At 35.9% G+C, this 24,753-nt stretch overlaps 1 long non-coding RNA gene across 3 annotated transcripts in view; it reads right to left on the bottom strand.

Annotated features, from left to right (window-relative positions):
- The window catches only part of LOC131435066 (uncharacterized), a 28,267-nt gene extending 4,153 nt beyond the window's left edge, over positions 1-24,114 (bottom strand). Inside the window, exons 1-3 of one of the 3 annotated variants that reach the window (XR_009230438.1) lie at positions 23,426-24,114; positions 23,224-23,340; positions 61-185 (exon numbers count right to left, since the gene is read on the bottom strand). This is a non-coding gene — a long non-coding RNA (uncharacterized LOC131435066). Of the gene's footprint in view, positions 1-60; positions 186-244; positions 1,681-23,223; positions 23,341-23,425 lie in introns of those variants that run through there. The other 2 variants (XR_009230437.1, XR_009230436.1) reach the window with 2 other exon arrangements.
- Between the last annotated feature and the right edge of the window lie 639 nt (positions 24,115-24,753).

The raw sequence follows: 24,753 nt of genomic DNA, 5'->3' as shown, positions 1-24,753 counted from the left end.
GAAAAATAGAGAGAACAAAATTATAAAAGATCGTTTTCTGTTTCCTATTTCATTATTTACCAATACCAATGAAGTGAAAAGCGGAACAAAGACTGCTATTTGAGTTAAACAAGCTGTTCTCCAATTCCCATAAATCCTTCATTACACCAACAAGCAACAATCACAATAATTATTATGGATGGCGGCTAAAATGATAAAGAAGCCATTAAAATCAATGCAACCAGTTTTAGTAAAGTCACGCAACGTCGCACCACCGTCGAATTGCAGGTCGCCATCCCGGCAGGCCACCCACTCCCAACTGCTTAGTTGTTGACGGCAACGAACGCCGTCACACTTACATTCACGCGTGACATTTCAAAGTGGTCGTTGGAGCGGCCCCAAAAAGCTTTGCTCCATTTTCAGCTGCATCGTCACTGTACATAAATATAATACTTGGCAATATAAACGATGCTCTTATTCTCGATTTGTCTATCTCGTTTATGTATTCGGTCTGCGCTGTTTCGGTGGAAACATCAGAAGCACGCAAACTCTTTCTTCCATTATGGTCTAGAGGTGTGCAAAACAGCTCATTTTGGTGAACAGCTCCGAACCGATCAGCTCACCAAAGTGAATCGATTCGATGTATCAGCTCATCAGCTCTTTTGGTTTAAACTTAAGGTTCATTTTGTGCGCCGTTTTTCTTATGCACCGGTTTTCTTTCATATGCATGATCGAAATTGAATCATTGATTTGCAATGAATGCAATGCGAATTAACTTATCTTTAATTGATGTCGACTAAATTGAATCTCTTAAAGAGCCGAAGATCCGATCAGCTCGTAGCGTGTTCCCTTCGTCATAATGCAGTGAACTGGGTAGCAAATGAGTGAGCTGGTGAGCTGCGGTTCTTTTGAAAAGAGCTGTGAGCTGTCAGCTCACTTCAATGATTCGATTCACTGGAACAGCTCAGGAGCGAATTGCCCATCTCTATTATGGTCCTGATCTGGTCCGGTCGCAGTTGGTCGTGATGGCATGGCCAACTTGATTTCAGTATTCGACTGGCTGCAGAATCGAACTGAGCACCCACATGCGGATTATTTTATTGATGGCATATTTTTCTATGGTTTCCTAACTTTTTCCTGGCTGCAAAGTACAATGTAAGGGTGAATGCGTTCCCCATGAGGGCGCTTTTTTTTTCCTTGGTTTTATCCAACGTTGTATTCGCTTACTTTGCCCGAGCAGGTAAGTCTGGCGAAGAAAAACTTCAACTGAAATGAGTTTAATTTTCAGCCTTCGAATAAACGACCGGGAGTTTGGCCGCGGTAGAGGTAAATTAGCGTGACTGGCAATAATTTCCCGGTTTATTTATCCAGGCAGAATGACGGCAGCCAAAATGTGTCGGATGATCGACGGTCCGACGGTTCATAGTCGTCATTAGCGATAATTGCTGACTGATTGGAGGCTCCCACCATGCCCAGTTTTTCCATTATAATCGTCGCATTCCGTAAATCTCATCGGTGATTTATTCGTCCCATTATACACTGCAAAATTTGTTGTTATGCTAGTCGACAGACAGTCGCCACTGTTTTACGGCGTCACCGTTCTAAGCAACCATCCGTTATTCCATTCTAGCACACCCGCATCTCCGCACAATCAAATCGAATAATGTACGTCAAGCACGAACGATCACCGACCGTCATCGCCATCATCAATTCAAGTTCTTTTTTCGAAATCAAAATATACTGAACTTGTCTCCCCTTCCCCTTCTGTTTCCCGGTCGGCCTTTCAAACGGGCCACTGTTATTGATGTGGTCATTGAGCGTAATTCAATCAAGATCAATTAAAATCTATTTACGGCCAACCACCAGTTGAGCGCGACACGACTGACGACATAAATCCATGCACTCACGCCCTGATTTCGGTTTCCTGTGACCAGAAAACCGACCGACCGGAGAAGCGACATTGTCCCTTAATTTACGTGATTGCTAGATGTGCGGTCACTTTATTAGAAACATTCCACCGTCAAAATGAGCATCGAAAAAAAAAAGAATTCGGTGCAGGGTTTGGGGAAGAGTGTAGAACGAATTGGAATGGCCAAGCATGACAAAGCGTGGAATGCGAGAGATTTAATTGCTGGGGCACAACATTAGGGAAATAGTGGAATGTTACAACGACACTTGAGGAACAACACCGGAGGTCGACAATCGAGGTGACCAGCGGTGAAGTCACGGATTGTTTTGATTTTCAGATGGTTGTTTGTTTGTGATTATAAGTTTTTATCTTTTTATTTTTCGAAGTGATTGTCAGGAACACGTCTAGTGAAATCCACATTAAACCGAATCGAATGGGCTTTTATTTACTTGAAATTTCCTTTTTTCATGCACATATTAAAAGTGATTCAAGTGATGGTTATTTGATATTACCGATGAATTATGAAATGGGAAAAATGTTCCATGATTCCGGGGAAATAGTGAATTTTCATGTTATGATAACACTACTAATACGATGATAATACTATGTTGACGATTTTTTTTGGAGCTTAAGCATAACGTACCTCACACTAATGGCATATCTCTGTTATAAAACGCGATTTTTTAATTTTAAGCCTTCGTAAATATTTTCCCTAGAGATGAATTTGAAATCAATGAGTCGGAATCATTTTAATATTTCGATTTTGAAGATGCACTCTCAAAACACAACGAATTACTATTTATAAAATAGCAATGATTTCCAACAGCTTGGATTACTTACCTGTCTCGAAATGGATTACTTCGATTATTTACATTATTACCCTAATTACTTCTGAATTACTGAATAACAGAAATTATCTAATTACTCTGAATTACTCTGAATTACTCTGAATTACTCTGAATTACTCGTGATTACTTCTTGTTTATGGTAATATCTCTTCTGGATTACTGGATTACTTTCAATATACAATGTTTCAGAAAAGGATTTTTCCAAGAAGCTCATAAAACGAAATTTATCATTTTCGTATAGTGCGATTGTTTCTATTTTGTTCGGTGTATCAAAAGGTACCACAACCCAGTAGGAACAACAAAAAATTACTTTTAGAATCGCCCAACATCGGTTCCGTGTTGGTGTCATATAGAACGATTTATTTAATATAGGGTCGCAATAATCCACCTTGAACCACCTTTTTGTTGGATTTTGTGCAGGGGAACGTGACACTTGAGCAAATTAGCTCTGATTCCTGCTCAACTCTGACATAAATATACCCTCTCTTGTTTGTTCGTGTTTTTAGTTAGAAGACTTTGAAGACTAAAATACAAAACTTTATTAGATTTTGAGAGAGGCCTGAGGTATTCAGTCTGTTGAATTTCACAAACTATTCCAATTATTCTTAACTAGAAAGGCTTAGTAATTACTGTGAAAATAAACGCAAGTCACATATACCATTCGACTCAATTCTTCGAGTACGTAAAATATATGTCTGTGTATGTGTGTATGTAACGTTTTATTGCACTAACTTGTTTCGGAGTTGACCGATTTTCACAAACCTAGATTTCTGGTCCCATACAAAGTTCTTGAATTTTATCCGGATCCTGCTTCTGTAACAATTGTGACAAGTGAAAATAAATTCAATTTCGAATTATTTACTCGATTTCCTCAGAGGAACAATTCGTGTACTAAGTTTCATTCTCTCACTCATCACAGATCCGACTTTCGGTTGCAGAATTACTGGACGAAGAGAAATTTCAAACAGTTGTGATTCAAAACACGGAATAAATTTTGAAGCTTTTTCTTTTATTTTATTTTTTCTTTCATTTTATTGGGAGCAGCACACAAATCAATTCTAATCAATAAGCTTTGTCGGTTGAAGCCCACACAAACCGACTCCTGGTTTCCCGGTTTCCGCTTCCGAAAGCATCGCAAATAGTGGTCAAAACTTTAAAATTGAACACACTTTCCTCAGTCATAGCTTGAACTATTTTCGAAGACTTAGGTTTAAACGAAAGGTTTCCTGATCTCATACGAAAATCCTTAATTTCATCGAAATAAGAGCTCCGGCAGCCGAATTACAATGTGATGAGTCAACATTTTCAAATCGTCATATAAAGCGCACCTGTACGAACATGTGCTCATGCCGATGAAGAGAGCACAACACCGCTGTTTCGAACAATGCACACAGCAAGCTGTGGTCGATTTTGTGCACGCGGTAAGGGAAACGAAAACCAAAGCTCGGATTCGAAACCTCAACCGAGTGCATTGGTATCGAGCACGCAAGTGCACGCGTTGAAAAAGAGATTTACGGTGCAGGTACGAATGATTGTTATCAGTGAGTAATTTTGGTTTAGTACGGTACTGTGGATAAGAAAAATTCAGGAAATACGAGAGGTGAGGCCGAAAGACTGAATGAATTTCAATGGATTGAAATTTATTTGAAATGACATGCATAGGTCTTACGGTCTTTTATTGAATTTTGTTCGGATCCAACATCCGATTCCGGATCTGTAGGATTGAGCGTGTTTGAGATTTCATGCCGGCATTCGGAATTTATTTTTGAATCTGAGGCTATACTGAAAGATACACAGAATACAGATGTCAGACCTAGCAATTTGTATGTTTCTGAATCAATGCCCAGTAAAACATCTCAAAAAAAAACATCATCGAATCAGCCAAATTAGAAGTCATTAAAGATCTAAATGATGTGGGGGTACATTTCAAATCAGATTTAAAATGTAAAATAAATCAAACTAACGAAACTAGTCGATGTAATACATACTACATTAGAACATGACAACGGCGCTTCGTATATGCAGGCAGATTGTAAAGAAAGTATAACCGACGAAATGGTTGTTGACATCAAAGATCTTTTCCCAGATGCTAATTTTGATGTTGATCTGAAAAACTGCACCTATGAATACGGTAAGGAAAAAAAATTAAAAAAATAATGTTAAAATGATGGCGAAATTATTATCGTTGAAATATCTCGTTTGATCTCAGTATTTCGTATGCAGCCCGTGAGGGTAAGTGCTGTTAGGAATCTAAGATATATAAGAAGCAGCATGCACCAAGTTTAAGAACCAATGTTCGAAACAGGTATCTTCAATTCAAAAACTATTGGTGAGTGGTGTGCATTTTGGAAGTTTAAAAACCTGATAGTTGGATAGGTTTTGTGTTTTCAATACCTAACGTCACGAAAAATTCAAAATTCTGATATCCAAAGAAGATTAGTTGTAGTATGTAGCTGGTTTAAATTAGAAGATAATCAGTTGGCACGCTCTATCGCTCAAAAACCAGTGTTCATCGAAAAATATGCGGGTCATATTAAGCCACCAGTAAAAACATCCGGTAATATTTATATTGAGAGCTTTCCACAAACTTTCATTAAAGACATGTTGAATTAAAAACAACGAAAAACACTTCTTTATCCACCTAGTAAGTTTTCTTGTCATTGAAAGTATCATTTTTCTGCGGTTATATTGTCGGAATCGGACGTGACAACTATTTGCTTTTCAAATTTGAACAATGAACATTGAAATCGGCTCAATCATCTCCGAGAAAAATGAGCGTATAGAAATATCGATCAAAATCAAAATCGATCGATGAAAACACACGCACCGACATGTGCTGATCTCGTCGAGTTGAGTCGAATGGTATATAATATTAGGGGCCTCCAAAACTTCGATCAAAAATTTGGTTGTCCAGCAATTCTGTTACCTTTCTATAGAGAAAGGCAAAACGGATTACTTTATGATTACTAGATAATTTTGAGATTTTTCCTGATTAAAGTAAAAAAAATAAGTGATTAGAATTATTAATGATTACTTTTGGATTCCTAATGTAATCCACCGATTACTGGATTACTCGCAAAAAATCAGAGTAATCCTGGATTACTTGACACCTTTGTGGCTTGTTGGAAACCCTTAGAAAATAGTTCTCAGAGCAAGCATAGTAGATTTTTTTCGTACAAATATTTGAAAATCAAATAAAAATTCAATCTTGACTTGCGTGAAAATGCAATGTGTGTAAAACGAGTTTTATCAAAAATATTTCATGTCGAAATTTTTCAACTTTTAGGGTTTGATCCCGCACGTAATTATTATATAGGTTGGAAAAATTTTAATCTATTTTCGTCTGCTTTAAGAATTTATGTCGTGAAAACTACTTACTTTACTATGGGGTGCCTTCTTAAAATTTACCCATTCACCCTCCCTAAATGGGCAGAACTTAACTCTTGTATTCAACGCAGTATTTTTTCCATATCATCGGACTAACAAATAACTCAAACATGAAGTTTTCTTAAATGTTTGGTATAAACGAGCTCAAAAACGAAATTCAGTTCCAAAAAAAGGCGTGCAAAATTTTCAACCGCATGAATTTGAACGAATCATCGCTTATCGCGCAAGGCCCATACATAGAAATACAGAATATTTTCAGTGACCAGACAAAATATTTGGCATGAAGACAACTCTTCACCTAACTGTTTCCAATTATGTACCATTTTATACAAGAACTCAATAATACTCGAAAAAGATCCTTTTTAAATGGGTTTACAACTAGCATGTAAAATGTTCACTAAAAATATGCTACCATTTCTCACAAGTTTTTAAAGAAATTATGGATACTTTTTGTCCACGCTTGGCGAGTAAATATCAACCATTTATAGTTTCAGAATTCGTAGAATCCAAATCCAAAAGTACGGCTTTCGGTTTGTGAATATTCTTTCAAATCGCTATACAATTTGTATTCTCGAGACGGGTTTGACAAGCAAGTTATTGAACTTAGTATCATAATAATTCCTAATTAAAATTTAGAAATCCTGAATGGCTAAAAACGCATTGTTGTGGATTTTTCAATTTTTGAATGAATTTGAACATTTAATTTTTTATTTAATCGGTCTTGTTCCCTACACAACTCCGTAATTACGATCGCTATCGTGTGTTTCGCCTTATAATTGTACCATTAGAATGCAAAATTCACACAATCAATCATCTAGTAAGTGCGGTTATCGATATTCGGATGTGTGGAAAAAGCACGTCAGTTTTATTCGCATTCACGTCATCCAGTTATGTCTCTGATATTATCCTCCCGTCTCTTTATTTTACTCTTTCGAGTTCGTTCCAGTAACCAGTTTGTGTTGAATGAATCGATATCACTTATATATAGAATTTATAGAATTTCTCGTAGATCATTTTGATCATAAAATCATGAATAACACTGTCAATTTAGGCCGTAAATTTACCCATCCAGTTGATTAGACGGTCTGTATCATTGCTTGCATCATTTATGAATACAGTATCGCTTATGGGATAAGAACCCTTCATGTTAATATGATTACACGGAACGACCGAAATTAGCTCTGCGCCTAATTCGTATTACTGTTTTTGAATTAGTTGATTTTAACAACAAAATTTCCAAAATAACTATAAAATTAGTTAAAATTGAGAATTTATTTGCTGAAAAAAACTCTTATTTTTAGAGAATGTGTTTAGTTGGCGAATATTCTGGACACAAACCAGCAATATCTCAATCCAACACGAAATTCTCATTGACAACTAATTTTGTTTTTAAAATCAGAAAATTTGTTTCTATTTATCTATCACCAGTTTATTAGCCACAAAATTCATGAGAAGTGTCAAAACAAAACAATCCAATAAAAAGCTAAAAGGGACAGTCTTGTTGAAACTGCTTGCAAATTGTTTAGATGTTTTACGCATGTGTTACGATATATCCATATATAAATTTCTAAACCGGTATGTAAAAATGACGTAAACTGTTAGTGGAAAGTGTATTTATTCAGAATTCGTGCGCATTTGAAGCGATTGTGCGTAATAATGTTTTTACGCGGAACAGTGAATTGAGTTTCGAATGTTGCACTCTAATTGTACATGTCAAATGATGTTTTTTTGTATCTTCCAACCTTCCGGGCCACGCCGTTAGATGTACTACTTGTATTCGGTTTTTATTTTAAGAGTGCTCAAAGTTTTCAGTGAGAGAGTCGATTTCGCGAAGTCGAATGAAGAAAACAGCGATTTAGAAGAAAAATGTTCAAAAAGAAGTTTATGTTTCGCTTATGTCTTTTTCTCCAATACAACATCGTATTTATACCTGCCAATATAGAAAAGACAACCGCGACTGAAATTTTTTTCGGTAGTAGTGTGCCATCTAGTGGCTAGTAGTCATTACGGTGCGTTATTTCGGCGACAGAGCGCCATATAGCTGCAAATTGCAGAAACCAATTCAACCATTTATGTTGGTTGAAAACAACGATTTATTTCTCTAATTCAACTAAAAAATTAGTTGAATGGATATGAAGTGTGCCTTAGCTAAGAAATGACAATTGGTGAATTCAACTAAAAAAATAGCCATTTCAATAAATATTTTATTATTATCAAGGAAATTAGAATTGAAAAATCTAAATTAGCAAAAGTAAGATTTTTTTAGTTGTCTCAAAAAATAACTAACTAAAATCAGAAAAACAACTAATTTTTTCGCCAAAATGCTGATATCGGTCTTTCCGTGTAGTTATTTATAAAGAATCATCTATCAGAATGATATTTAGATTACGCAATTTGAATATTACGTTGATGATTTACAGGTAACTAGTTTTGAGAGATACAGGTATGAATGAGATTTTCTAGAAATGAAAAAACTGAATAGGCATCAATAATTTGAACACCGTCGAATATCGAATGTATCTCATCAATGTTTGAATTCATTTGATGCATAAATTGCATTGAAGCGCGGCTGATCGATGGATCGGTATAGAAATTCGTTAGTAAGGAACACTTTATAGGGTTTTTTCAAGGGAACATTAGAATACGTTTCTAAAACGCAGTTTGTTTACAAAGCTCGGAGGGCGAATAGTTAGTTTGAAAGATGCTCCCATATTTAATATAGAAATAATAAACTGGAATACTTATTCCGATTTGCAGGCTTACGCAGAAAATAAAGCACCGACCAAAAGATTCAATCATTAACCATAACCAAATATGACACGCTACCACTGCGTACGTGATCTTATTCTCTCTCTTTTTCTTTTAATTTTAATTTTCCTTTTCTCTTGCCTTTTCCTTCTTTTATTTTCCCTCTTTTCTTTTTCCTTTTCCTATTTATTTTCTTCTTCCTTTTCATTTTCCTTACCCTTTTTCTTTTTTCAATTCCTCCTAGTTTTCTGTTTTATTCTTCGTTTTGTTTCGTTTTTGGTTTTCTTTTTCTTTTTTCCTTTTTCCTATTCCTTTCTTTTACCTTTTCTTTGTCCTCTTCTTGTTTGCTCATAACCATTCTATTGTTTCTTATCTTCATTATTCTATTATCTTCTCTTTTACTTATATTTCATTTTCAATGAAAATATTTTTTTTACTTTTCCTTTCACTATTTCCTTTATCATTTTTTTCTATTGTTTTGCCTTTCTCATATAGAAAGGCTATGCAATCGCTGTGAAAGCCGACTTCACAACCAAAACCCGGAGGACCGAGTGTCATATACCATTCGACTCAGTTCGTCGAGATCACAAACGTCTGTGTGTATGTGTGTATGTGACAAACAATGTCACTAAATTTTCTCAGAGATAGCTGAACCGATTTTCACAAACTTAGATTCAAATGGAAGGTCTTATGGCCTCATACAATTTTCGTGAATTTCATGTGGATTCGACTTCCGGTGAAAATTTATAAAAAAATGCGCACTCGATTTTCTCGGAAATTTCTTAAACGATTTTCACCAACTAAGATGCAAATAAAAGGTCTTGGAATTCTTCAAAAAGTACCCAAAAATTTAATCCAGATCCGGTTTCCAATATTACAGAGCGATAAATGAAAATTTTCAATTTCATAAGTATTTTTTCCCAATTTACTGCTACATACATCTAGTTGGTAAATCGTGTTAGTTATGTCGTTTTTGTTTGAGAAAACTGAAACTGACCCTGGGTAGTTTCATCAAACAAACACTTTCCACGAAACTGTGTTGATTTCGCACTTAGCAACGGGGGCTTGGGCAAACCTGATATAAAAACCAGGTTTGAAACTGACTTGATTTTCAGTTCAACAACGTTCAAACTAGGTTCGAAACTGGCTTTAAACAAACGGTTTGACAGCAGTTATAGTGGAAACTGGGTTAGGTTTGGCATCAAGCGAAAACGACATTAGTAAATATATAAAACTACTTTGGGACTACTAGTCCCCGGTTTCCGCTTCCGTGTTAATAGTGAAGAAAAGCTCAAAAAAGAAACCTTCTTCGATTTCTCAGCAACGGTTAAACCGATTTGCATGAATCATATTTCAAAGCTCTCATTGTCTTTAAATATACTGTGCAATTTAATTCAGATCCGACTTCCGGTTCCGAAATTCCGAATCGCCCTATGAGTGTCAAAACATTTAAATCGTCATTCAAAATGACGATGCAAAACTGATACGCGTCGGTATGTGTGGCTTTGCTCCGTTCGCAGCGTGCTTTGTTTAATTTCGTATAGCGTGCAGGGTTGCCATCTTCAAATCTGTATTTTTCAGATGAAAAATATGTAAGTCTGTAAATCTTATATTCAATTTGTTAGTATTATCACAAAATCATGATAACGATGCTTTTCTATAAAACTATAGAAACTTTATGCAATCACTTGAATAATTGACTAGTAAAAATTAACCCGAAGGGCCAAGTGTTCTGTATCATTTGACTCAGTTCATCGAGCTGAGCAATGCCTGTGTGTGTATGTATGTGTTAAATAATGTCACTCATTGAAAAAATCTCATAGTCCCACAGGTTGCAATTGAATTTTATCATGGTTTCATAGGATAAAATATGTTTAAAACTGCACATCATTTAGAGTGACGATGCAAAAAAGTGTAACTTCTCCTAGATTTGGCTCAAAACATATTTAATTTGTAGGCTATATTAGTTTCTAACTAAACGAACTGACTTCGGCTATACTGGTTCCAAGTTCCCGGTTCCAGAAATACCGGAAATAGTGGTCAAAAACTCTAAAACGAGACTCACTCAATTTTCTCAGAGATGATTTGATCGATTTCCACAAACAGGCCTAAATAAAAATTCCGATAGTCTCATAGGTTGCTGTTTAGTTTCATCGTGGTCCGACTTCCGGTTTCAGATCTATGGAGTAAAGTGTGTTTAATCATTTAGTGCGACGATGCAAATAAAAAAAAACCTGTTTTAATCCACCTAGTGGTGAAATGATGCCTTTCTCATATCAATCATACTATCATATATAGTACTGCGGTATTCTTTAAAATAGTTTTCTTCGATTTTTGAAAGAATAACCGAAATCGGTTTGTTTGATCGTCTACTGAGAAAAACTATCAATTGGAGAAGATTTGAGGTCGATTTAGAAAATTTGTACGGTTTTTCGCCCTTTTCAGTGATGGTATAAAATTTTTAACACACTTTACCCTATATTTCTATTCGGATGAAGTTGAGAGATTTCCGTATGGTACCACAGGACCTTTAAATTGAATCTAATGAATATCGATTTGTGTAATTTTGAGACTAGTCGTATCCGGATAAAATTCTGGAATTCCGTATGGGACCGTGAGACCTTTCATTAGAATCTAAGTTTGTGGAAATCGGCCAAACCATCGCTGAGAAAAGTGAGTGAGATCCATTTTGGTATATATGACCACTATTTCTGGTACTTTCGGAACCGGATATCGGGAATCAGGATTGCCGGAATCGGTTTTTTCAGTTGCGTACTGATAATGACTATCGATTTGTGTAGTTTTGAGACCAGTTTAGAATTTTTTTTTCGTCTTTTGTTTCGCCGGTTTAAGTGACGGTATACAATATTGAACACACTTTACCCTATAACTCCGGAACCGGAAGTCGGATCCGGATGAATTTCAGGAATTCCGTATGGGATTTTTATCTATGTTTGTCAAAATCAGTTCAGCCATCTCCGAGAAAACCTAGTGAGATTATTTGACACATACACACACATACATGGCATTGCTCAGTTCGATGAACTGAGTGGAATGGTATGTGACACTTGGCCCTCCGGGCCAATTTTTACTAGTCGGTTTTCCAAGTAATTGCAGTTGAAATGAGAAAGGCAAAAAATCTTATTAACTTGACATAACTGTTTACAAATTGAAAAGGTTAGTTCAGCGTAGGATGGTAGTATCAGCCATTCCATGGTTCTGTACACTCTAAATCGGCTGTGAAGTCCGTTGAAACAGAAGGTCAAATTTCACTACAGGAATGTAATACCAAGGCTTTTTTTGTTAGTTCATACCCAAATTCATGATTTTATTCAAGATTGGAAAAAAAATTCTTGGCAGAATCTTCTAGCGATATTTTTGTTATTTTCATTCCTTTTCCTTTTTCGTTTTTCGTTATCTTTTATCAGAATTACCGGTATGAAGTGGACGTTTTATTGTTATTTTGAATTAATTTTGAATGGAAAAATTAAAATAAATTCAAAGTATTGACAATTGGTTTTTACACATCTTGACCACTTTTCTGACAATTTATGGTCTTTTGTAGTAAAATAATCAGACACCCAATTTTCGAATTCTTCGTAAGAATCGAAATGGTGCGCAGTTATTGCGGGGCCCATCGATGAAAACAAATAGTAGTCTGAGGGAATCAAGCTTGGTGAATGCGGCGGAAGCTCCTAGTCAAGTGCTTTCATTGTGTCCTGAACCGGGATTGCTTTGTGTGCAGGTGCATTGTCGTATGACAAAATTTATTAGTCATGTATTCTGATTCATTCTGGGCGTTTATCGAATTCATGGTTCGAATTGATCATTTTTGATGTCTGTCGCGATTAGTATTAACAGTTTCACCAGATTTAGAAGATCAAAATAGACCACGCAAAATAGAATCGTTTTGCTGGATTTGCAGTTGCACTTGAGGGTTGTTTCGGAATGACCAATGGTTTTCCGTCTAGGATTCTTGAACCAATCCAATTTTCATCGTCAGTAATGATTCGATGCAAAACTATGACTTTGAAGCAAAATTTCTCAATTCGACCGTCCTACGACAAAAGGGCCTAACTGCAAATGACAGTTTCTCTTTGTTTACTTTTTCTTTCACGATTTACCGAACTGACTTTATATTGGAAACTTTAAAGAATTTGCAATAATGGCTCCGTAATAATCAAAAGAGAGGCTCTCATTTGCAGTTAGGCCCTTTTGTCGTGGGACTATCGAATTGTTTCTGAGCTGTGAATTGGATCTGAGCTGTAAATTTTATATGCTTCGTTTAACGCTTTTGAATTTTGAATTCGAGTGAAAAAAAAAATGGAATAGCATAGTATAGGAAAGATTTAAATGCAGTGGCTTGATGAATAGACTAACGTTATGAACAATCCGGCTGGGATTAGGTACGCACTTATTCAGAATAAGAATGATTACAGAACTATGCAGTATCGTGCTTTACAATGATTAATTGTAAAGATTACAGAACTCGTGCAGTATCAAACACTAACCTTTCCTTCCAAATTTCAACAAACGTTAATGTATAAAATGTGCCATACGTCCAACATCCCGCTGGTAACCCTATAAACGTCAGCCTAATAAACTACACGACAGCAATTGCTGATAACGTCAGTCCGGGCAATAAAGGCAATCCAAAAAAGTAACGCGAACAACATAATTAATTAGGCGTTAATGTTTACACGGGTCCGGTCGGGCATTTTAATGTTTCACACTTCCGTGTTCAGCCAGAATTTACTTGTTGTTGCTTCGTTCGGCACGAACTAATTCGAGCTCGGGACCATCAATCCAACAACAACAAAAGAAAAGAAAAGAAACAGTTCTCGTTTTTCTTCTCCCGTCCGAAACCCTCTTTGTTTCATTCATTAACTTCGTACCGAACCAACTACCTTTGAATGAGGAACCAGCTGACCGAGAAGGGGAAAAGCAGTTCGCTTACTTATGTACCAACCGACGGGCAGTGGAATTTTTATTAATGAAAAGTGCCCAACTTAATCAAGATGGCCTTGGCCAAGGTCCAGGATGCGCAACGAAACGAAACAAAAACAACACAACACTCCCAGGCCGACCTGCTACGATAGCCATGTCCTAATGAGACCCGAACTAGTGTTCGTTTCCCGCCAAAGGATTGCTAGCTTCGATGTCATTCTGATATATAGCCTACTATTTCTTTCCTCGAAGCATAAAAAACCTTTTCCACGAGTCTTCCGTCAAAGCATAATTTCGTTTTTGTTGGTTTTTGTTGCACCCGAGCGTTTCCACGTTCCACTGGATGATTTGAAGGGAGAAGCTTTTCCGCCCAGCAGAGCACAGTGTACTCTCGGCAGCCGTTGTTTTAATTTGCGGAAAAGAGAGATGAAAAGCTGCAAATGAAAAACATACCAACTGCCGTGACGGTGGCATGTTCGGTCGGAATTGGGACTGACTGGGGAGACCGAAATGAGAGTAATTATCTCCCCCCCAGCTACATACACAAAGTTCATCACAAATAGTCGATCGTTGAGCTGAAACAGTGGGTCAGAAAGGGATGAACATAATACACTCGAGCAGAGTTTGCAGAAGAGACACATTGGTGGACCAGCGTCAGACTCAACCGGCATCCGCCAGTGCATTCGGTTTTCATTGGATGGAAAGCACCCTGTCTCTGTACGGAAACAAGTCGGCAGAAGCACTAATTGAGAAGCGCTTGAGAGAGCACCAGTCCCATTACTTGAAACGCTGCTAAAACTGAGAGACCCCGTTTTAGCACTAATTAAAACAGTTTACTCTCGCAGAACTCGGATGAGATACCAGCTCGGCCAGTCCCCCTTTTTCCGTTTGTTGTTTTTTCGCGGCTTTACTTTTGCTTTAATTAATTAACTCGTTCTCTCATTGCACGACGTGGACCGGTGACTGTCAGGAGAAGAAAGCCCTCGTTGCTGTTATTTCCGATTGTTTAAGAGGGTGGGAGCAGTTTCGGATTTGACACCAGTATGTCAGCTTCTGTGCGGTGATCTGTGAAACAGAAGTTCCGTTAATTTGGGCGGGGTTTCCGTGAAGCATCGAAAGATCACACAAAGTCGTGGGTAGAAGAGGTTGACGATCTTGGAGTTCTGTTTAAAATCACTTATGGACAGACTTATGGAGTGGTAATATTAAGCGCCTCTGTCAACTACGAGCAGTGCAGAAATTGACGTTGCATGTTCTGTTTGGAGCTTCGGTTTTCCAAACTTCATGTAGTATATTTGGAGTTTACTTCGTGAAAAAAGTTTCCGTTATTTAGGACTTTGCAATGATCTCAAATATTATTCCCCGTCAACGGTTAGCTCAATAGATCAATTTTAAAAATATGAGATACGAACATTGTCATTGAAATTTTTTTTCATAACATATTATGCAAAAACATCTTTTTACGAAGTAGGTTCATGAAACAGAAATTATGTTGTTTGGAATTTTCTTCGTAGAAAAAGATAACATTATTTGGGATTTGGTTCGAAAAACGAGTTACGTTAACTGTATAATTCGTAAAAAAGACCTTTCGAATGGAGATTTGGGTGTATTATTAAAATTCTGCTTGATTTTGGCAGAGCAGTGCGTGTTAGGTTAGGTTACATCACTTTTTTTTTCGAAAGAATAGAATTGAATTTTCAGCTAATGTTCTCAATGTTTCCTTACTTCAAGTCAACTTTGTTTGGTATCTAAAACAACATTTTATTTTAAATTCCATTCATTTAAGATTGAAGGCTTAAACAAATTCATAGAACTTAATTGAAAATAGGGAGACACTCCAGTGTTTCCTTATTTTCTGTTCATGTTCCCAATATCTTTCTCAGCATACATTTGTCTTTTTGTATAAAAAATTTCAAATTCACAAAAACATAGGGGAAGATGTTCGGTTGCCGGCACCCCACTGTAACTTAACTGTAACAGAGAGCAGATAGCGTCATTCCGACAAATGTCATGTGTGTGTGTAATAGCAACACGACCTTTTTGTGCCGAATACCGAAGCAAATAGGCGCTTGTACTTTTTGCTGCGCTCAAAACAAATAGTAGTTGCGTGAAAGTCAACACAAATTATATTTATAGTATCATAAATTGAAAAGCATCAATGGAAAAAGGTGAGTGGATTGAATATTTATGAGGTGAAATCGATCTATTTCGTGATTTAATACCTGATGCTATCAAAATTTTCGCAACCAAAGCTTTTTCTCGTCATTTTTTAAATGTCTACCGATTTCGGTTGCCGGCATCTCATTTTCTTCGACAAATCGCGAAAAATTGTCAGTGATATGCAGCGGAGCCAAGTCTGCAAATTTGTCTGTAAATTATAAAATTACTTAGTTGACATTCCTCAGAAATTACAGACTTTAGAAAATTGGCGCGATCTTTTCTTTTTGCTAGCTAAACTTCTTATATTATCTGGCATCTTTGGTGATGGACAACACGTGGACAACTAGACGGCTTCAATACATCGGTCATATTATTAAAAATTTTGGTTCTCAGGTTCTGTTAGCCATGGCGACTTCAAACAAATCGTCCAAGTCAAGGAAAATGAATTTTAATGCACTGTTTAATACCACTGAACGTTCCTTAGTGGATAAGAAGCTAATAAATTCGACTGCAGCAACGTATTTAAATCTGCAACTTTGAGTAGATAAATGCGAAACTTTGTGAACCTAAAAGAAAAGTTTTCCTCAAGCCTTTCAATTGATTAAAAGTCTTAATTAATAGTCTAGCAGTCTAAAGAGTCTTCTATTGATATTTTAAAATGGTGAAAATAAAATTTGGTAAGAAATTATTCCGCGGAGTGGCAATCGAATGCATGATTCAAAATATCAGTGTTCAATAATGGTCGGTACAAAACCCTTTGAATGTATACTGAACAAAGCAAATTTGTGCTGTACTCATTTTACTCGATGAACGCCGTTGAGTTAAATGTTTACGTTGAAAGAAAATTGCACTTTTCGGAGATCAATAGCAAAAACCTGTTTTAATCCAACTAGTAGTGGAATGCACCTAGTAAAATCAAGAAACTTAATTCAGGCATAACATAAAACAACCATTTCAATTTGTATAGTATGTTGAGCCAAATTCAGAAGATTTCCATTTCCCGCGTCGGCGGTTTGAAGGTTTAAGCCTTGAACCTTGTGATTCCGAAATTGGAAGTCGCCAGTTTTGTATATGACCATTAATTTAGTTTCAAGTTTGAAAATATTATACCACTATTCATAAAGTTAGATTATTTGGACATTTGCCAACAAGATTTTCATACTAGCGAAATTTATGGGCAATTTTCAAGGAAGTTGCAGCTCATTTATGGTAATTTATAAAAAAACATCCTCAGAATCCAAATTTTTACACAAATCATCTTATTATTTCGGAATCGGAAGTCGTATTAGGATGAAATTCAGGATTCTGAATCGCATTTTATCACCTTTCATTTGAATCTAAGTCTGAGAAAAACGAACAAACTGATTCGAATTATATATAACACTCGACCCTCCGGGCCAACATTCTAAAAAAATTTTGAATTTTACAGATGACTTAATCCCTCATACGATGTAATTCATAAAGACCTAATTTGTCAAATGACGAAAAATTTTATTTGTAATGGCCTAATGTTAGATGAGCTTGAATTTTACTGGTTTCGACTGTAACTTGCGTTCTGCTACACAATAAGAAAAATTTACATCTTTATAGATGTACATAAATGGAGCGTCGCGATTCACTTACATTCATAATTCTAAGCATGTACAAATGAGTCATATCAGTAACTTCACAGTTAATGTAGCTTCTTAAGCTTACATCGATACAGACGCAAAATTTATTTTTACATGTTAGGAGATGTAATATTTTGTCATCGCCGACGAAATTACGGCATGCTTTAATTTACGTCAAGCGTAAATTTCATTTTTTCTAAGAGTGTAGCAGGTTCGACTGTATAAATTTAAATGCACCTTTCACCAGCCATGCAGATGCATGTTTCTGTGGCTCAGTCGATTAACAGACGTACTTGCGATCCAATGATTCTCGGATCAAGTCGCGGTGGTTGCTATCAGTATTCTTTTTTTATTTCAATGAATTTCATGTCATGGAGTCTTAGACACAATATTAAATGTTCTTCGGCGTAAATTTGCGTGAACAACGACGCTCCATTTATGTGCATTTAATAAGATGTAAAGGGATTTTTTAAAGTGTGTATTATAATCAAATTATAGACTGTTGAAACTGCTGAACAAGTGCCCCAAATAAAGCGAAATTCTATATACTGAACTGAAGCAGAATTTAGAGCCACATCAAACATCGTTTCCGACATCTATACATCAAACCTGTTATTGTAGGGGTTTTGAGGAATATTGTAAGAGGTTTTGAGGAATGCCAATATACCGGATGTCGCCATCTTGGATTTAAGAACCACCTCTAATATCGTTTCCCGACATTCACTCATTAACCCCGTTCCGAAAATACTCATATTTTTAGGGGTTTCATGAAATATCAATAAATCGGAAGTCTCCTAAAATAACGTTTTCCGACATCTACACATCAAACCCGTACCGAAAATACCCATATTGTAAGGGTTTCCAAGGAATACCAATGAACCGGAAGTCGCCATCTTGGAATTCAGAACCACCTCAAACATTCTTTTTCAAACATCTACTCATCACACCCGTTCCGAAAATACCCATATTGTAGTAATTTCCATGGAATGTAAATGAACCGAAAATGATTTTCTTTGTATGCAAAAACCTCTTTTTACGAAATAGGTTCGTAAAAAAAATTACGTTATTTATGATTTGGTTCGTAAAAATTGTTACGTAAAAATAGGCAACGTAAAAAAATGTTAACGTAAATGGAGGTTGGGTGTATTTCGGTAGTTCTATCAAAAGCAATTGAATGATATGCGTTCATAACGACAGTATGAAAGATGCTGGACAAAGTAACTGTCACTTACTGTCCATCACAAAGTTTGTGTGCTTGGAGATGAGAAATCGTTTTTAAATAATCTACTGAGATTCAAAAATCAAATTTTTACAAATATATCGTCTTCCAAAATTTTTTTACTGGGAAAGCACAACACATGGCTATTATATCTACAACTACTGTCATGTTGACCGAGACACGAAATTGTGTACGCAACTTATCGGCAAATCCTTCCGGGTCGGGGCTCGAGAACATACGACATCTGGCTTATAAGACCAGTGCCCTAAGCATTGAACCGTCAAACCGGGCTGATTCTGAATGCATACTAGCCACAAATAAGGATTATAAATTATTAGACATTTTAGTAGGCTTAAGAGCAACTAAAATGCCAATTTACGATTATATGATGCAATAATGTGTGATGTGTGTGAAGTGAAGTCACCATCAGTTCAAGGACTTGCCAGTGGATGCGGGTAGACTTACAGTAGCTCCGATATGACTCGTCCATTCACCTTCTTACTATAGCTGTTACCGAAAAGCGAACAAAAAGGGTTGGGCGGATATGTAAGTAGAATCACTTACTCGTATTCCGCGGGAATAATAGATGCTCTTCCAACCATAATATCCATGGATGAAGCATTTCGCTATACATGCTTGAACCCGCCTGATGGTTTGTTTGAGAAGGGCGCGTAAGACTCATTTCAAACCTTCAGAAGGAAACAAGTTTCCTTCAAGTGACTTGGGCTGGCTATCCACAATCCCTCGTCCAGTCATCAATTCGTCCGATGCCCTGATGCTCCCTCCCCTTTACGTCCCCGTGATAAATGATTTATATTGATAAATACAATGAAACATAGAGTAATGAAATCAATATAACATAAAACGATATAATAGATTACAAAATAATATAATATAACATAATATAATATAATTTAATATAATATAATACAATGTCATACAATATAATATAATATATTATAAAACAATATATAAAATAACAGTTAATGTAGAGTGTCAGTTATGCTCTTCTATCTTCGCAATACTGCAGGAAGTAGAATATTTCTCTTCTAATAACAATAATAATATCCACATCTATAAAAATAATATATGTTATTATTATTGATGACAAATTAATACTAATAACAATAAATATAATAATGAAAATAATAATAAAAAAAAAATAAATACAGTACAATGAAATATATTATAAATAATAGAATGAATAAAATGATATGTTGCGATATGCTATGATATTATATTACTTGAATTTATATGTCATTTCTCATACTCTCATTCTGCCATCAACGCATTCCATCAACATGTAATAATACATGATCTAATAAACAACAGAATTATATGTTGTAATATACTATGATAAACATTGCACTTTAGGATGGGCTTTAACTTATGAGTCAATTAGCACCCTCTCATTCTGCTAATAACGCAGAAGGAGATAGCACCCAGTCGACGCCGTTCTATTGACCAAATGTCATCATAGACACACGGGGAGGCATGAGATGGGAAATTGTGAGGACTTAGCTATCTCACCATTTGATTATATGATGCCATAATGTGGCACTATTCCCGATCAGATGGGAATAACAGAATTATAACAACTGGAGTAATTTATTTCAGAAATATGTTGTAACAAATTTTGAAATATTTCTGGCTGGTAAGCTGTTGAAATAACAAAAATCATAACAAAAAAGACGGATACTATCAGCTAATTGAGCTGATATTGATGGAAGAACCGAATTTCACAAACTTAGAATCAAGTGAAAGGTCTTACAGTCCAATATAAAGCTTCTCATTTGGATCAGACTTCTGATTCCGGAGATACAACATAATATACACCAAAAAGGTGAAAATAATGTTAGTAACTCGTTTCGAAGATTGTTCAACCGATTCTTACCATCTTAGTGTAGCGCCCTTAAATTTTTCTCAAAATAGTTGAAATATGTGTTCTTCTTAACGTATCTCTCAAAAATATTTTTGACTAGATGTGTACTGTTATGAATTCAGGCCACATTCGGAGGCCGTGCTTTATGACTATTGAGAATGAACTTCTTCCCATTTAAGGGTTAGGCAGAAAATGTCATATAAATTGTATGTATCACACATATCTGTGATATATACAATTTGATACAGTCAGCCTATCGTAGGTATCGAAGGAAGCTTTTCCGAATTAATCGGAGAATTTCAATACTTAAATTGTGCAGAGTGCTGCTCCCTGCGCGACCGGATAAAACCGTAACCAACCTTGGATACCAACAGTAGTGCCGAGGCAGGAACTATAGATAAGTTGTGTAAAAAGTATTAACCAGTTTATAGTAGACCCGAATTCCGGGGTAATTAGATAGATTTTTTCAAGTACAGTTAACAGTTAAGTACCGGAATTGAAAAAGATTTTTTTAAGTTAGTTTTTGGCAAACCAAGAAGTGTGGAAAATAACTAGGGAAACGTGCAACTTTTGCCAATTAGATCTGATTCCTGATTCAGGGAAGAATGTACTAGAATATTGAACTAAGAATAATATAATGCAATTGAAAGTGTGCGTTTCGTTCTTGATTTTAAAGTAATTGATGACAATATATCCTTAGCTATCAGGTCTCGCCGTTAAGTTTACGAATTAGTCCAACTGAGAGGTCTTCAGACACAATATTCCGATTTTTATTTAAATCAAACTTATGAACCCGCTATCTGATAGATAAAGTAAAAATCAATTCATTAATCAAATCAATCAGTAGTTTTTTTCATAAGCAATCATGTGAAGAGCAGTGAATTTTTTTAAATTTTCTGATAAATTACTTTAGTTTGCAGATCAAGATAGTCTAGGGCCAAATAAACTCATATCAGATTTTCATGAAATCAAACTTAAATGAACAGGTCTGATAGTCCCATAAAAATATTCAAGTCGGACTTCCGGTTTTAACATTACAAGGTGAATAGTTTTCAAAATTTCAAACCATCATAGAAAATTGTAACATTAATTCTAAGTTGTGTTCCAAACTGTTTCAATTTGTAGGTCATGTCGGTTAATCGCTATACGAACTGTAATTAGTTATACTGGACTTGTCATTTATATCAAACCGCCATTTAATTCGAAGGTGCAGAAAACTACAATTCTTTTTAAATAGTTTTGCAACTGTTTCAGTTCATAGCTCACATTTTCGGTACCGAAAATTCCGAATATAGCGATCCAAATTTTCAAAGCGCAGCTAACTTCATGTTCTCAATTATGGTTGAATTGATTTTCACTAACATAAATTCAAATGTAGTATTTAAACTAAATGTAGTATTTAAACTAATTTTAACAGGCTTTCGATACTTTCTTAATTTGTAGTGTTTTGATTATTCTTGATGTATCATACGGGGGATAACGAATAATCTGAGAAAAATTTTAAGTAATTTTCAATCGAAAATAGAAGAAATGTGGAAAACCAATTCATGCACCATTCATGTGAATATATAACACTTTTTTTTTTTTTTTTTTTATAATTTTTATTTTTTTTTATTTTTATTTTATTTTATTTGTTTGGAGCCGGGAAAAGCCCGCTGGAGCTGTGAATTATTTACAGCGAAATCAAAGTGCGTCCAAACTTTCTGGGACAGTCTTCACCCATTTTGTGCGGCCAAATTTTATGTAAAGCAGTCTGTAGTCAACGTAATTCTTCTTTGAGAATTATACCATTTATTTAGATATATTAAATACAAAGATATATCTGAAACCAATCTTCAAGTCTAAGACTGTTATAACAGTTCCAATTACAATTGAGATCCTTTCGAAAAATAATATAGGAATTAATATTAAAACTTAAAATAAACATAAGTGTTTGTCACTGTGGTAGAGTCCTTTCTTGAAGCATTATTACAAATAAACAAAACAGCAGAGACATCTATTTAAATTATATTAGCAGTTCACATTTGAACCTAAATTGATGAATATAACATTTTTCAAGTTATTTAATTTCTAACTTTTTCAGACTCTATTAGAGTTTGAAGTAATTCAGAAAACTATCCTGCATTGTAAATTAGGGTACGACCAAAAAGCAGTGACAAGTCTCTGTATCTGTAAATCATAGACAAAAATGTATTTGGGATTACTGATAATTGGAAAATTATGCAAATTGAATCAACTAAGATCTCATCTTAGCTTGAAGATATCAAAATTTGTCTGCGATGCTTCATGCGTTGGATTCATGAGACTTTCGCTCCCTTGTTATCGATTTTCTTCTATAGGGCACTTTTTCGAAATGTTTTTTTTATTTTCATACTGTTTCCTATAGCAGTGGGATCCATTTGATTCGTATGCAGCTTTGGATCCGTTTAATTCGTATGCTTACTAGCCCGTCAGCGAACAAATCCAATTACCAATTCTCATTTTCAAAGGCAATTTACCACGAATAGCTTCAGGCCCGCCACCCGCATACCTACCTGAGCTGTGTCCCCGTGTTAGTGTATGAGAACCGACCGTCAGAATCCGGGACAAAAGAAGTCAAAACGCATTCGTCATACAAAGCTACTCATCACACATCGCAGTGACAAAGCAGGCTGGTGGAAAAAAGACATATTTTGTCATATCACGATTTTTAACTGTACTTCGTAAGTGTGTACGTATAATATTAGCGAAACCTACTTTTGTCCGAGACGAACGGCGGTGCGTCGGATTGAAAGCCGTAGTGCACACAGTAGGCGAGTACTTTTCAACTTGGGAATTAAAATTTATTCCGTCCCATCCACGATTGCGACACTCAATCCATGTGATGTATCATTTTCAGTAAATAAAACGCAATTGTCATCAAGGCCTTCGCTCGCCCAGACCGAATGCCATCGAACTGAGTCCAGTCTGAGTTTTGTTGGACGAGCAAAAATCACATTCATCATTTGCTAGACCTTGTAAAATGATTACGCAATATTCTATTTAAGACACAAAGCTTACAATCGGAGAAAAAAATCGATCCCTTCCCAAATTTCCCAATGATGAGGGAATAAAAAAAAAACACATCAAATCCGATTTCCAATCACCCTTCGATGCACCACGCTTGACACCCCTTATGCTAAGGTAGAATCTTCACCCCGGATCACGTCCATCGAGTCAGCCTTGGTTCTGCCGTGGTGAAAGCGTCTGGCAGTTGGCAACACGAGCGAAAAAAAAATGCACAGAACCATTTCTCCCCTCCGAGTGCAATATCGATCGGGATTTGGGGTTACAAATTTATGTATTTCACCATTCGAACTACGATCGGAAACAACACGTTCGATAAAAAACAACTACAAGGTGGCAGGACGAAAAAAAACATCACTCACACATCCCCGGGCACTCTACGTTTTTGAACGATTTTAGTGACTTGACTTGTTTCGACTCGCAGCTGCTGCTGCTGCTCTCGGCTGCATTCGCTCATTTTGGGCGTCGTACGTGCGCAGCGAACCGGGAGAATTGGGAGGAACGCTTCGGAGCAATTTTTCTATCCTCCCAAAAAGCACACCATCTAAACATTCTCCTGTATTGGATTGGTTCGATCGATGCGGAGCAGAAGACTTCCGATAGATTTGCCTGTATGATGTGATTCCGATGTGTTTGCTCACTGGAGTTTTCTTTAAGGATCAAAGTTATTGAAATTAGTTTAAGCTACAAATTTTTCCAGAGAAATTTTTGTTTTTATTTTTATCGAAATAGATGTTTTTATATTCATCAAACCAATTGACTTAAACAACAATATAATTTAGTCATTCATCTTTGTGAACCCGACTTTTGTGATACGCACTGTAGGTATGCTTTAGTTGCAAAAACAAATTGGTCAAGTGGTACTATATATATAGGAGAGTAACTATGATGAACTTAACTTTTCTTTCAATATCATTAAAAAGTGATTTCAGGTCTGTTCATTTTTTTCGCGAGATAAAAACCGGATACAAATTATCTCATTGTTTTTTGTTTTCATTGCATATGTAATGCTGTATTTC

Source organism: Malaya genurostris, chromosome 3 (assembly GCF_030247185.1).
Source record: "Malaya genurostris strain Urasoe2022 chromosome 3, Malgen_1.1, whole genome shotgun sequence".
Classification (NCBI taxonomy): Eukaryota; Metazoa; Arthropoda; class Insecta; order Diptera; family Culicidae; genus Malaya; species Malaya genurostris.
Note: the sequence above shows the minus strand (reverse complement) of the source record. Positions and strands in the feature narration are given on the sequence as shown.